Source organism: Marmota marmota, unplaced genomic scaffold, assembly GCF_001458135.2.
Source record: "Marmota marmota marmota unplaced genomic scaffold, marMar, whole genome shotgun sequence".
In the NCBI taxonomy this organism is placed as follows: domain Eukaryota; kingdom Metazoa; phylum Chordata; class Mammalia; order Rodentia; family Sciuridae; genus Marmota; species Marmota marmota.
Window position 1 is genome coordinate 4,000,528 of NW_026000283.1, and position 12,522 is coordinate 4,013,049.

At 31.3% G+C, this 12,522-nt stretch overlaps 1 non-coding gene across 1 annotated transcript; it reads right to left on the bottom strand.

Moving 5' to 3' along the window:
• Positions 1–1,047: 1,047 nt before the first annotated feature.
• LOC125614397 lies at positions 1,048–1,209 on the bottom strand. Its single transcript, XR_007345000.1, has one exon. It is a non-coding gene; the product is annotated as a U1 spliceosomal RNA (small nuclear RNA).
• Between the last annotated feature and the right edge of the window lie 11,313 nt (positions 1,210–12,522).

Sequence of the window (12,522 nt, forward strand, 5' to 3'; positions counted from 1 at the left end):
TAGGAATTTGTCACAAATATGAGTCTGCCCATTCAATGTCACTTTTACCAAAAATAATTTTATTTCACTTACAGTTTGGTTAAAAAAAAGTTTCAAATACATTCTTTCACACTTGCTCTGAGGACTAAATGCTAAACACATTGCAGATTCTTATTAGCTATCATCATTAATTATATATCTGGTAGAAATAGATCTTATTAAAAGACATTCAATAGTAAAATATGATCCTATATAGCATGTAAATACGAATTGATTTAATATATACATTTGGAGGCATGTTTTTTTCTAATATTTAGATATCCTTTGTCATATGCTTCATTGAAAAGGTTCCCCTGGATTTCATTAGCATTATTTGTGATTTACGTAACTACTGGTGGAGTCATGAGAACACAGACTTCTGTGTTCCCTTTTATCTTCAGCCCAAATCTCTGTGTTTATTTCTATAATCCAGAACACTGAAGAATACTGAGGAAAAATAAGTGCTAAGAAACTATATAGAATCCCATTCTCCTGCTGTCTCATGTAGATTTTGGTATGAGCCAGGATGTTCTCATGTTTTATATTTTTTGTTTATAGTTATTCTAATTATTGTTTTTATTATTTTTATTTTTTGATTAAGAGGTAATATAATGTGATATCTAAAACACCTGAGATTTCAAATCACTTATGGCCAAAGTATATCTATGTAACTTCAACAAGTTGCATAATTTTGTCCTGACCTCAGTTTCTTCATCTATAGTATGAAGATAGTAAGACCTATCTCATAGTGTTGTTATCAAGATAAAGTGAAATGTACTTGTGAATCTTTTATTACAGTACTTGACATTGAGTGATAGCATGATATAATTTCCTTTTAATATCATTAATCTACACAAGAAAGAGGAGAATGTGGACACTCTATCAACTTTATAACAGTATTATTATATTTATTTATAAACCTGTAGAAATAAGCACATACTGAATTTTAAATATGGATCAATGAATAACTCCAAACCTATTGATCTCTGGAATTCACATTTAGGTTTAAAGTTCTTTTATTTTCTTTCAGGTGAGGACGTGAACTCAGTCCCCCACTACCACAAATTATACAGTCGAATTTCTCACATTTGGGGTAATCACAGGGGTCAGCACATCTGGAGTGCAATGGATAAGCCTTGCCCTGGGAAAACTACCTTTATGATCATGATATCTCCCCTGTCAGGTAATTATTAGGTTGGAAGTTCTTAAGCAACATAATCAACACAGATAATTACCTGTCTTTAATGAAGAATATTTAAACTTAGCATCCTTCATGTAGGATCACGTTTGCAGGAGCAGCAAACTATGTGTGCCTATAAACTTGTAGTATATAGATAATAATGACCCAATATTGCATTTAATTGAAATGAATAAAACTGGAAATTATTGTCCATGACTGCTGTCTTTCCATGGATCATATGTCTTTATTGTCATTTCTTTGTGTATTTTCTTTGTGTTCAGTCTTTTCCCCAGTGCTTCAAAAGTACTGTTTTTTTTAAACTAAAATTTTCTCCAGGATTAGTGAACCAAATAGGAGCCACTGACATGGTGGTTCTGTGCTCTTTCATTTTAAGAAAACATAGTGATTAATAAAATATCTTTATATTTCCTCAGTAACTTGTGTTTAGGCTTGCCCTATAACTTAAAGCAAGGTTTTAGACCCAAAGGCAATATTTTACTTGGAGTCTCGAGGTTATGGATCTACTTAATGTCAGAAAATTTGCATAAAATCCATGTAAATGAGCAAAGTCTTTGTTATTTTAGTGACTTAACTAATGCTAGATTTCAAAACTTATATGTACAGTTGAAAGCAAATTTGCTTAGAAAAATTACATGATGCATTACTACTGAACTTTAAAACAAATTAATTATGCCTGAAACTAGTACTTACCATAGAACATATAACTCTAGGTTTCTGGTTTATATTTATTTTATTTAAAATGACTTAAATTAATGTAGTATCTAAAGACAATAGAATTAATCATAGGAAGAGACCAATTATTTACATAGAGGAATTAATTTTAGCATAATCCTATGAAGAACCACAGAACCCCTGATTCTTTAGAAGTAGAATATCAAGTTCATGGAGAGACATTAATGTATTTTTTACAAAGCATTAAGTTTGGAAAATGTTGTTCTGCCCAGAATGTAATTGAAAGTTGGCATTATCATGCCTATAATTCCAGGCTGTCTCTAGCACATTGCTGTCTCCATAATTAAAGTTATATCAAATAAATAAAATTAAGTAGCCAGGTGCAGTGGCACACACCTGTAATTCCAGCAGCTCAGGAGGCTGAGGCAGGAGGATTGCAAATCCAGAGTCAGCTTCAGCAATGGTGAGGTTCTAAGCAACACAGGGAGACCCTGTCTTTAAATAACTTACAAAATAGGGCTGGGGATGTGGCTTACTGGTTGAGTGCCCCTGATTTCTATCCCCCCAAATATTAAGCATTTTTCAGTATTTATTTTCTTTACCACATAGAAATTCATCTAGAAGCATCTCTGCTTGCTATTTGCTTGTGAAAATTTAGTAAAACTCTTGACATGTTACAAAGAATGGGATTTATGCTAGCTCAACATCTTTTAGTTGATCATATGGTGATTTTTAAAACTGATTCAGAGACTATTATTTCTTACAAAGAAATTAACTAGTCTAGGTTTGAAAAACAAAACAAAATAGATGGCATTATTACCCTGTGTTTATATATATATATATAATATATATATAATATATATATAATATATATATATATATATATATATAGAGAGAGAGAGAGAGAGAGAGAGAGATCAGCATGGGCATACAGTGACCTGTCTTAAAATTGTGCTACAAGGATGTGTAGTCTTTGAGATCTTAAAACTTCAGACACTCAGTATATAAGAGTGTTGTGGAAATTTTAGGGAGAAGAGAAATGAAGGGTTTTTTCCTCCAATCCTATGTTTGAAAAGATCAGGATTTTAAATGCTATTGACAAAATTTATCTTATCTTTATGATATTGCAATGTAATCTGTGGATCAAAAGCATTAATATCATCTTGAATATTGTTATAAATGCTGAAAAGCAGGCCTTGGATGTACCCACTATATTTAAACAAGGTATCCAGGTGATTCTTATACATACTAAAGTTTGATCGGCATGACTTAGTGGTTAGTCACAAAGTATTAGTACTTTTAGATAGAAATAACTATATATCTATGACATGATGAAGTCCAATTTATTTGTTATTGATATTGTTTGATAAATGATGCTGTTATCATTAAATAATTGCTTGGAGGGATGTCATTTTTCATAGTAGGTGGTTCTGATTAGCGTTTTACACACACAGATACACATACACATACAATTATTTGAAGTGAAGTTAGTAAGGAGTTAATTTTTCAGAAATACCATGTAAATTATTTTATATAATCAGAATCCAGGAAAACAGAACAATTGATTATAATCATAATAGAATGGAAGAAAATTTGAGGTTAATATTTGTTCAAGTTAGAGCAGTAAGTGGGAGTTAGGACTTGAGCTTGGGCCTTGGTACTGTTACTTTAATACTTTTCCCCCCGTAAAATATACTCCAGATATTACTTTGAGCCTCAATTTCCTTTATCTGTATAATAAGAACCATGTTGATACTTATTTTTCAGGGTTATTGTGAAGATTGTATGTGATAATAGAAGTCTTTCACTTAGCACAATGCTTGTAACATAATAAAAGAGAAGCATAGCCTTAGTGAGCTTTGGCAAGATTAGAGTGAATCATAAGTATAATCACATTGCTCAGAAGTATATTATAGTTAAGTCTTAGAATCCCAGAATTTTGATTCCCAGATCAATGAAACTAAAAGAATGAGAATAGATCCTAATCTCTCACCCTGCCAAAAAAATCAAATCAAAATGAACAACAACAACAACAACAACAAAAAAAAACCAATTAATAAGTGGGCAAATGACATAGACAGATACTTCTCAAAAAAAGAAATACATCCAGGGGAGGTGAAACATGCCTTTAATCCCAGTAACTCAGGAGCCTGAAGCAGTAGGATGGCAAGTGCAAGGTCAGCCTCAGCAATTTAGTAAGAACTTATCTCAAAAATAAATAGATAGATAGATACATAGATAGATAGATAGATAGATAAATAAATAAATAAATAAATAAATAAATAAATAAATAAAATGGGCTTGGAATATGGCAAGTAATTAAACTTCCCTGGGGTCAACCCCCCAGTGGGGAAAAATACACATGTCCAATAAATATATGTAAAAAAAATCAACATGCCCAGCAATCGGGTAAATGCAAATCAAACTACATTGAGATTTCATCTCATTCCAGTTAGAGTTCCATCCAGAATACGAACAGTTATAAATGGCAGAGAGGATGTGGAAAAAAAAGTAACATTTTTACTCTTTTGGTGGGATTATAAATTAGTACAACCACTACGGAAATCAGAATGGAACATTCTCAAAAATTAGGAATGGAACAACCATATGACCCAGTTATACCTCTCCTTGATATTTATTCTAAATAATTAAAGTCAGCATACCATGTGTTATATGCATACCCATGTTTATAGTGGCACAATTCATAATAGTCAAACTCTGAAATCAGACTTGGTGTTCATAAATAGATGAATTGGAAAAGAAAATGTGGTCTATATACACAATGAAGTTTATTCAGCCTCAAAAAATGAAATTATGTCATTTGCATGAAAGTGATAGAACTTGAGAACATAATGTTAAGTTAAAAAAAAGAGTAAAACTCAGAAAGTCAGGGAACATAGGATCATGTTTTCTCTCTTATGTGGAAGTTAGGAAAAATGAAAAGCTGTGTGTATATATATGTTGGGGTTTCTCATGAAATTCAAAGGAAGAATAATAGAGTAGAAGAAAGGAACCAAGAGGAGGCAGGAGGGAAAGGGGAAATACTAGGGAATGATTGGTCAAATTATATTGTTATCTTGCATATGCATGTACAAATATGTAAAAATGAATTTCAGCATTATGTACAACAATAAAAAAATGGGAAAATCTGTTAAGGCATCCTTGTAGATTCATTCAAGACATGGGACTCTTTTTTTTTTAGTTCATGGACCTTTATTTTATACATTTGTTTATATGTGGTACTGAGGATCAAAACCAATGCCTCACATGTGTGAGGCAAGCGCTCTACCACTGAGCCACAACCCCAGCCCCAACACATGAGACTTTTGATTTTCTTTTATTTTTCTTTTCTTTCCCTTTGGAATCAAAATAATCAAAGAAAAAGGAAATAATAATATTATACAATGTCAGTCTGAGGAGTCAAAAGCCAGGAAAGTCAAAAGCCAGCACCTTCAGTGGGAATTGGAAAATTTACCTTTGGATCATAGAGGCAGAATTTTGAGACAAAGATAGGAAATTCTGCTACAATATCTTATCTTAGTTTCCCATAAATTAAGCTATGTATTTAGCAAATAAATTTTATATTCTGGCATGCTTGTTTTCATAATCAATTTCTTCTTCACAGGGATATTAATAATCAACTCTAAGAATTTCAGCCTTGAGCACCTTCTTTTACTAACTTTTAACCAATGCCTGCAACAATTTTCTAATCATCATAAGGCATTATATAGTCTTCTACATGGGAAAACAAAATTCTGATTTGCAATTAGTATTCTCAATTCATAGAGCTAATAAGTCACAGCCACATTGGAATCTAGTTCTGTCTCATACCAAAGCCCAAATTACTTAATATTGCATTTTTCTTTTCCCACTCTCTCACCTTATGTCCTGTATTCCTTCTTCCCAATATATGTTGAGCACCTAATATGTGTCAGAAATTTTTTAAAGATAATGTTTATAATCAGCATTATTAATTTCATTTATAAATATGCAATACTTCATAGTTTTGTTCTTTACATGATTTCATTTGATTTGCCATCTACCTACATTTTTAAAAAAGAAATCAAGGTTCAAAGAAATTAAATTATAATCCCATGAATAGGTCTAAAGTGGGATGTTAGGATATAATGTATGACATTGAGCTCCTAATTCCCTCCAGTGTATTACATGATGGTTAAGCAGTGGAAAAAACTCATGCTTAAGGTTCAGACAAATCTGAGGTTTTAGTCTTGACTGTTCTGCTTAAGAGCTCTCTGATACTGAGCAAGTTTTGACTTCATTGAGACTTGGTTCTCTCATAATAATAGTTTCTACAATAATTGTTACTTCATAGAATTGATACGAAAATAAAAGAAAATTCATATAAAATGCTTGTGGTTATTCAATAGATCATCCCTCATTATTGTCTCATCAATGTGAGAATAAAATACAACAAAGAAAAAAAGTGCAAAATACAAAGTTTGGAGAGTATATGAAAGAAAAAGACTCTCAGTAAGATGTACAAACTCATACAGGCTGTTTTTTGTTTTTGTTTTTGTTTTTTTGGTACATGGGATTGCACTTAGGGGCACTCAACCACTGAGCCACATCCCCAGCCCTATTTTGTATTTTATGTAGAGACAGGGGCTCACTGAGTTGCTTAACGCCTCACTTTTGCTGAGGTTGGCTTTGAACTCGTGATCCTCCTGCCTTAGCCTCTTGAGCCACTGAGATTACAGGTGTTCACCACCACACCCTGGCCCAGGCTTTTGATATTTAAAAACAATCTAAAATTTAAGCAATTCAAATGGAGTACTTTTTTTATTAACATCATGTAGAAAATGTATAGTGCACATTAACCTTAGTGGTAGGAACATACTTTCAGGGCGTCATGCCTTTTGAACAGAGTGACTGATTGATTCTACAAAAATCTTGATAGATTATTGAATAGCAGTTATTCAGTAAGAGAAGGAATTGTACAGGGAGTATTCTAGCTGTTGATAATGAAAAATAACTGTCACTTTCTTTAATATACATTTGTTTACTGACAAAAAGGAAGAATCTTTAACTAGGCAGCTTAATATTGTTAGTAAGAAAAAAAAAGAGGAGGGTAGTTTCAGATTAACTGGATACTTAGTTAATTTCCTGGGTTACTATTTAGGACTGCCTAAGCAAAACTTCAAATAAATGTCTGATCTCTTGGGATGCACACAGGCTGTGCTTTGATTTCAAAACCTACTTGGTAATTTTTCTTCCACAGGGCAAATAAATTAGGAGTCATGAACCTCCAAGACGACTCACAAAATTCCAGAGATAATGTGCGGTGTGTGTTTAATTGGTTTTTAATTTTTTTCTCTGTCTAGAAGAATAAAAAAAATAGGCAGTGGGGTGATTTCTTACATGCAATTAAAGTTAGTTTTCTTGTTCTGTATGAAATTCAAAATCCAATAGGAAAAATATTTTATTATAGACTCAATTAACTACAAATGGAGCAATGCATATTTAGCAAGTTTGGCATTTATCATGCATAATTAACAGATACTTGCACTTATATGGATGTTGACTCTTACTTTAAGGAAGATACATAGCTTTTCAGGGACTTTCACATCAGTTAATATAGTTAATAAACACTAATATCATGTTCCTGCAAAAAAAAATATTGTTTCTGGGTCAGCTATGTTATCTCTCCTATTCACACCCTCATTAAGATTTAATCATACCAAATTATTTGCTTCAATCCTTCGTACTTTCTAAAATAAATTGAGATGCATAAACATAAGAGGGAAGAATGAAACCTGGAATTTATACATATGAGTTATTGACCATTAGAGGCCTCAGTTTCTTAGATGCTAAGAAAAAGTAATAAAGCATATTGTGCCCCACATGGAAATAAAGTTTCCATTGGATAGATGTGAATTCAGAAGAGCAAGGATAATATGTTTTACATAAAGTTAAATTATTCAGTTTAAGATGGTTTGCCATTTCTGTAAGGTTATGCCTTTCTAATTTTTTGGAGGTTAAAAGGCCTTTTTATGTGTTGTGAAATGTTAATGACAACATCTTTCTCTACTGTTCTTATTTACTTTTTAATCTGTGATGATGACATTTATTTTATCATAAAACACTTGATATATAGAAGGATATGTGTAGTATGCATTCCAGGTATGAAACATAGTAATGAATTGAACATTCATGACTAAGAGAAATGAAAAACCTTGATGACCAATTTTTTTTGTTAAAATGAATTCAAATCTCTGTGAAATCTAAAAGTCTAGGAATCACAAATTTCCAGAATCAAAACTTTTTATGAAATCTACTCCCCCAGTTTATTATTATATGAACTGCTTATCTTTGTAATCTCAGTAATGTGGAATAGCTTCTATACCCATACCTGTACCTAAATTGAGGAAAATATGCGTAGAAATAAAGTGATTTAAAAGAACAGCTGGGTTTGTACAAACTCTGAATTAGATACAATTCTTCATGAAATAGAGTTTTATTACTTTCCGGTACATTAAAGAACTTTAAACTCAGGACTAGCACATTGTTATCAAGTAGAGGAACTGTGGCTCTGACTTTTATGAATAAATGACCCATTTATAATTAGCTTATTAATTATTCATAGAGAAATAAGTGTCCCTGGAATGCTTGCACCAGCTTAAACATATACCCCATGCAGAATTATTTTCAACTATTAATCTACATTTAAGATAATAATACTTAGGGCATGGGGTATTCTGCTTCATCCTTAGGCTGAGAATATTTTAAGAGAGTTGATTTTTTTTTTCAGTAAAGATTTATTATACTACTTGAAACTAAAAAGCTGAGGGCAATTATTACAAAATTCAAGTACCAAAAATGGAGATAAAATGTAGGAAAATGGGCTGAGTATTGACTGAGTTTAAAACATATTCTTTAAAAAGTCTTTTGATTCAATTTTAAGTAATTTTCACACAGCAGCTTGGTTTGATCTGATATGCTTCCTTCTTCTTAAAGCAAAGCATGGGCACATATACTACTGAAAGTACTGGTTAACTGAGGTAATGGGGAAAAATGGAAGTAGTGCACCTCAACTTGGTGGCATTATTACAAATTATAAAGTTAGAAGAATTTTTTAATTACTAGTTATTTTTAATTTTAAAAGGTTTAAAAATTAGAAAATAATAGATAAAATTAAAAAGCAAAATCTAATTTACTTTCCAAAATTGATGCATGCTAATATTTGTCAATTTGTTTCAGACAATTTATGTTATAAAAGCAGCAGAATATTGCACATTAAGTTCCTCTTGGTTCTCTTTATACTGCCTATGCATGGTAAACAATGTTATAACAAGGTACATGAATAAATATTTATTCTAGAATAAATCCTGTACACACAAACACATAGCATATACTATTTTCCTCTTCTTAAAATAATTTTAGTTGTAGATGGACACAATACCTTTATTTTATTTATTTATTTTTATGTGATACTAAGGATCAAACCCAGTGCCTCACAAGTGCTAGGCAAGCACTTCACCACTGAGCCAAACCACAGACCCTATATTATTCTTCTTTGGGTTAATTTTTGAAATTAAAATAAATTGTAATGATACATCATCATTGTTTCATTCACTGTTGTTTTCAAGATTTATCAATATTAATATAGAAAAATTGAGTTTACTCATTATAATTAACTTTTAGGTTGAAACATGAAGAGAAATATTCACAGTTTTTGTGTTTGTTAGTGTTTAAATGAAATACAATTATTTGCATATAATACAATTTATTTATTTTTCCTTGAAGTATAAATACCTGAATTGTTGCCAATTTTTATTTCTATGATATTGTAATAAACATTCTCATCTATGTGTTCTGAGGTAAATGTGCAAATTTTCTGAGCGTTGATATCCTGAAGGGGAATTGCCAAGTTATGAAATACATTTGCCTTTAGGATGTTTACTGTGAATATTTTATGTGTACTGCCTTGTGGATTATGTTACCACAAAGCAGTTTCATGTTTGCTTATTCTGTTTATGTTCAGGTTTTTCTAGTTATTAATCAATTTGTAAAGGTACTCTTCCTACTTTTAGGGCCCCAGGCCTTATGGGTAACATGACATCAGATCCCACACCCAAGCATGGAAATCAAGAAGCTCTTCTTTCTTGGAGAAAAGATAAGTACTTTGCTGTCTGAAACCGAGCTCTGGGGCTGTGTAGGAATGGGGCCTACATTGAAACATCCTTCCCTGAGAAAATGACAGCTACTCAGGATCCCAAGCTTTACTGTATATAATGGATTTTGATATGAAATTTAGCTTTGGTTTGTTAATTCTGGAATTTCTTTCTTTTTTTTTTCATATTCTGACCTCCTGAGATTTCCCTCTCTTTATGTTGAACTCATTTATATGTGCTAAAATTAATTTTTTATATTTGTGGAGCATTTTTCTGTGTTTAAATGGGAGATAGGATGGGGTTAGATGTCCTGCTGTGTCAGCTCAGTCTATCCTATTGACTGGAAACTAATCAATGAGTTTTTACAAATTAAATTCTCTTTTCTAATGCAGTGACACAGGTGGTCCTTGGCTTTATTGACACACTGCTAAAGAGGACACAAATTCATGAAAATAAAGAGAGGCCAAAGAGAAAATTTTGTGAGTTGAATAAATCATGATGGCTTTTTCTGTACCAATTGATGGAGTGGGAGATAAGAAGGGTATAGACCAAGATCTTACATTTGGTATAAAACACTACTGTAAATATTTGGGGACTTATTTTACAAATGTTGGTATCCCATCATCATCATTATTATCATTATTAATATTATTATTATTTTACTATTTATAGGCAAATTTGTCATTTTATTTGAATACTGTCTCTTCTAGAATTAGCTGAATTTGTTCTATAACCTCTAAATTCTCTTCATTCTTGTTCATACATTTTTACATATGAACCAGCAAACCAGTCCCAAATTCCATATGATTTTTGTTGTTTCTTTTGAGTTATACATAACATTAGGATATATTTTGACATAGTCACAGAAATATGAAACATAATTTGCTCTGATTCAGTTCCCAGCACTCCCCCCACCATTCTCCCCTCCCTCTACTGATCTTACTGAATTTATATAGTTTTTCTAATTAGTGCCTTGTGGATATACATAAAGGTAAGATTCACTGCGGTGTATTCATGTGTGTACATATGGAAAATTTGGTCATATTCATTCCATTATTCTTCCCATTTCCCGCCCCTTCTTCCTCCTCCTTAATCCCCTACTCTACTGGACTTTCCTCTATTTTGAAGAAATTCCATCAACCATTTTCTCTTTTCTCCCTCTCTCTTTTAAAATGATTTTCTAACTCCAAAAATGCTACAATGCATTTATTGAAGTTATAAAATATGAGCTTTTTAAAAACTTACATACATATTAAAATTAAGAAGTCCTTTATCTTAGCTTTATTATTTTCATAAATTCATAAATTATCTATAAAATATTCATTTATCTAAAATATTTCTAGTCACAATATTCTCTCCTTCACTGTTATACAAGTCTGTGGTTGCATCACTGAACTATTTTCTTTATCCCTAATTTTTAATTTTGCAAAAACTAATTACCTAAGTGGGCAGAAAGTATAGAAAATACATTTACCTATGCATAGGAAAATTTGCTAAGATTTCTTTTGGGACTTTTGTAGGCTTCAAGGCAATTTTCATACTGAAAAGCTATTTAAAACTAATTTTATTCTAAACCCAAGAATTTTGTTTTGAAAGTGTTTCAGTAGCAAAGTAACAATAAACAAAGCTACTGCATATACAATTTAAGGAAACTCTAAGTTTTTAACTTTTTTGTCTTACTTATTTAGAGAGAAATAGAACTTTTCAAACCGAATTTCATGAAGAATTGGAAAAATACTTAAAAAATGGTTAGTTTTACATTCAACACTACTGTAGAACACTAACAACAAAATTAAAAGATACTGTTTCAGTAAATTTAAACTGAATCTGTCTAATAATTATTATTGAATGAAGGTTATAAAAGTTAATAATTTGGTGAAATGCATGTTTTGTTTGCTTTTCACTATAGTAAATGATCTCTTACCCAGATGTAGTAAAGAAAGTCCTCCAAAGTTTTCATTACAAATTTAACTTACTGTTTCATAACATAGTTTTTTTTTTCATTTTTATGTCTAAACACTAATTCAAAGGGTTTGATTCTCGATTTATTTTTCTTTCTTATTTTATAGACAAGTCTATGGGGAATATCCATATCACTTTGTATTTTTTTGGTTTTAGCATTGAAATATTGGGGTTGAGTCTAGAAAGAGAACCTACTGACCTACTGTTTTTTTTCTTGCCTGTTTTGTTCTATTTTTATTTCAATAACAATGCATTTGGAGTAATATTTTTTGTTGTAAAGTGATAACGACATACTTGACAAATCAAAGTGGAAATTGGAGATTTTGAGAAAAAAACAAATATTTTGGTAGATTGTTTTAGGTTCAGATTTGGGATAAGATTTAGAAGAGAGGAAATTGGCCATCTTAGAATTTAGAGCAGGCCATCATTTTTTTCTGAGTAGCTTAATCTATAAATCCATGTAGTTTTCCTTTGATAAAGAGAATGTAGTAAATAAGAAAGAAAAATGAGATAAATATTGATATTACTGAGCTCTTG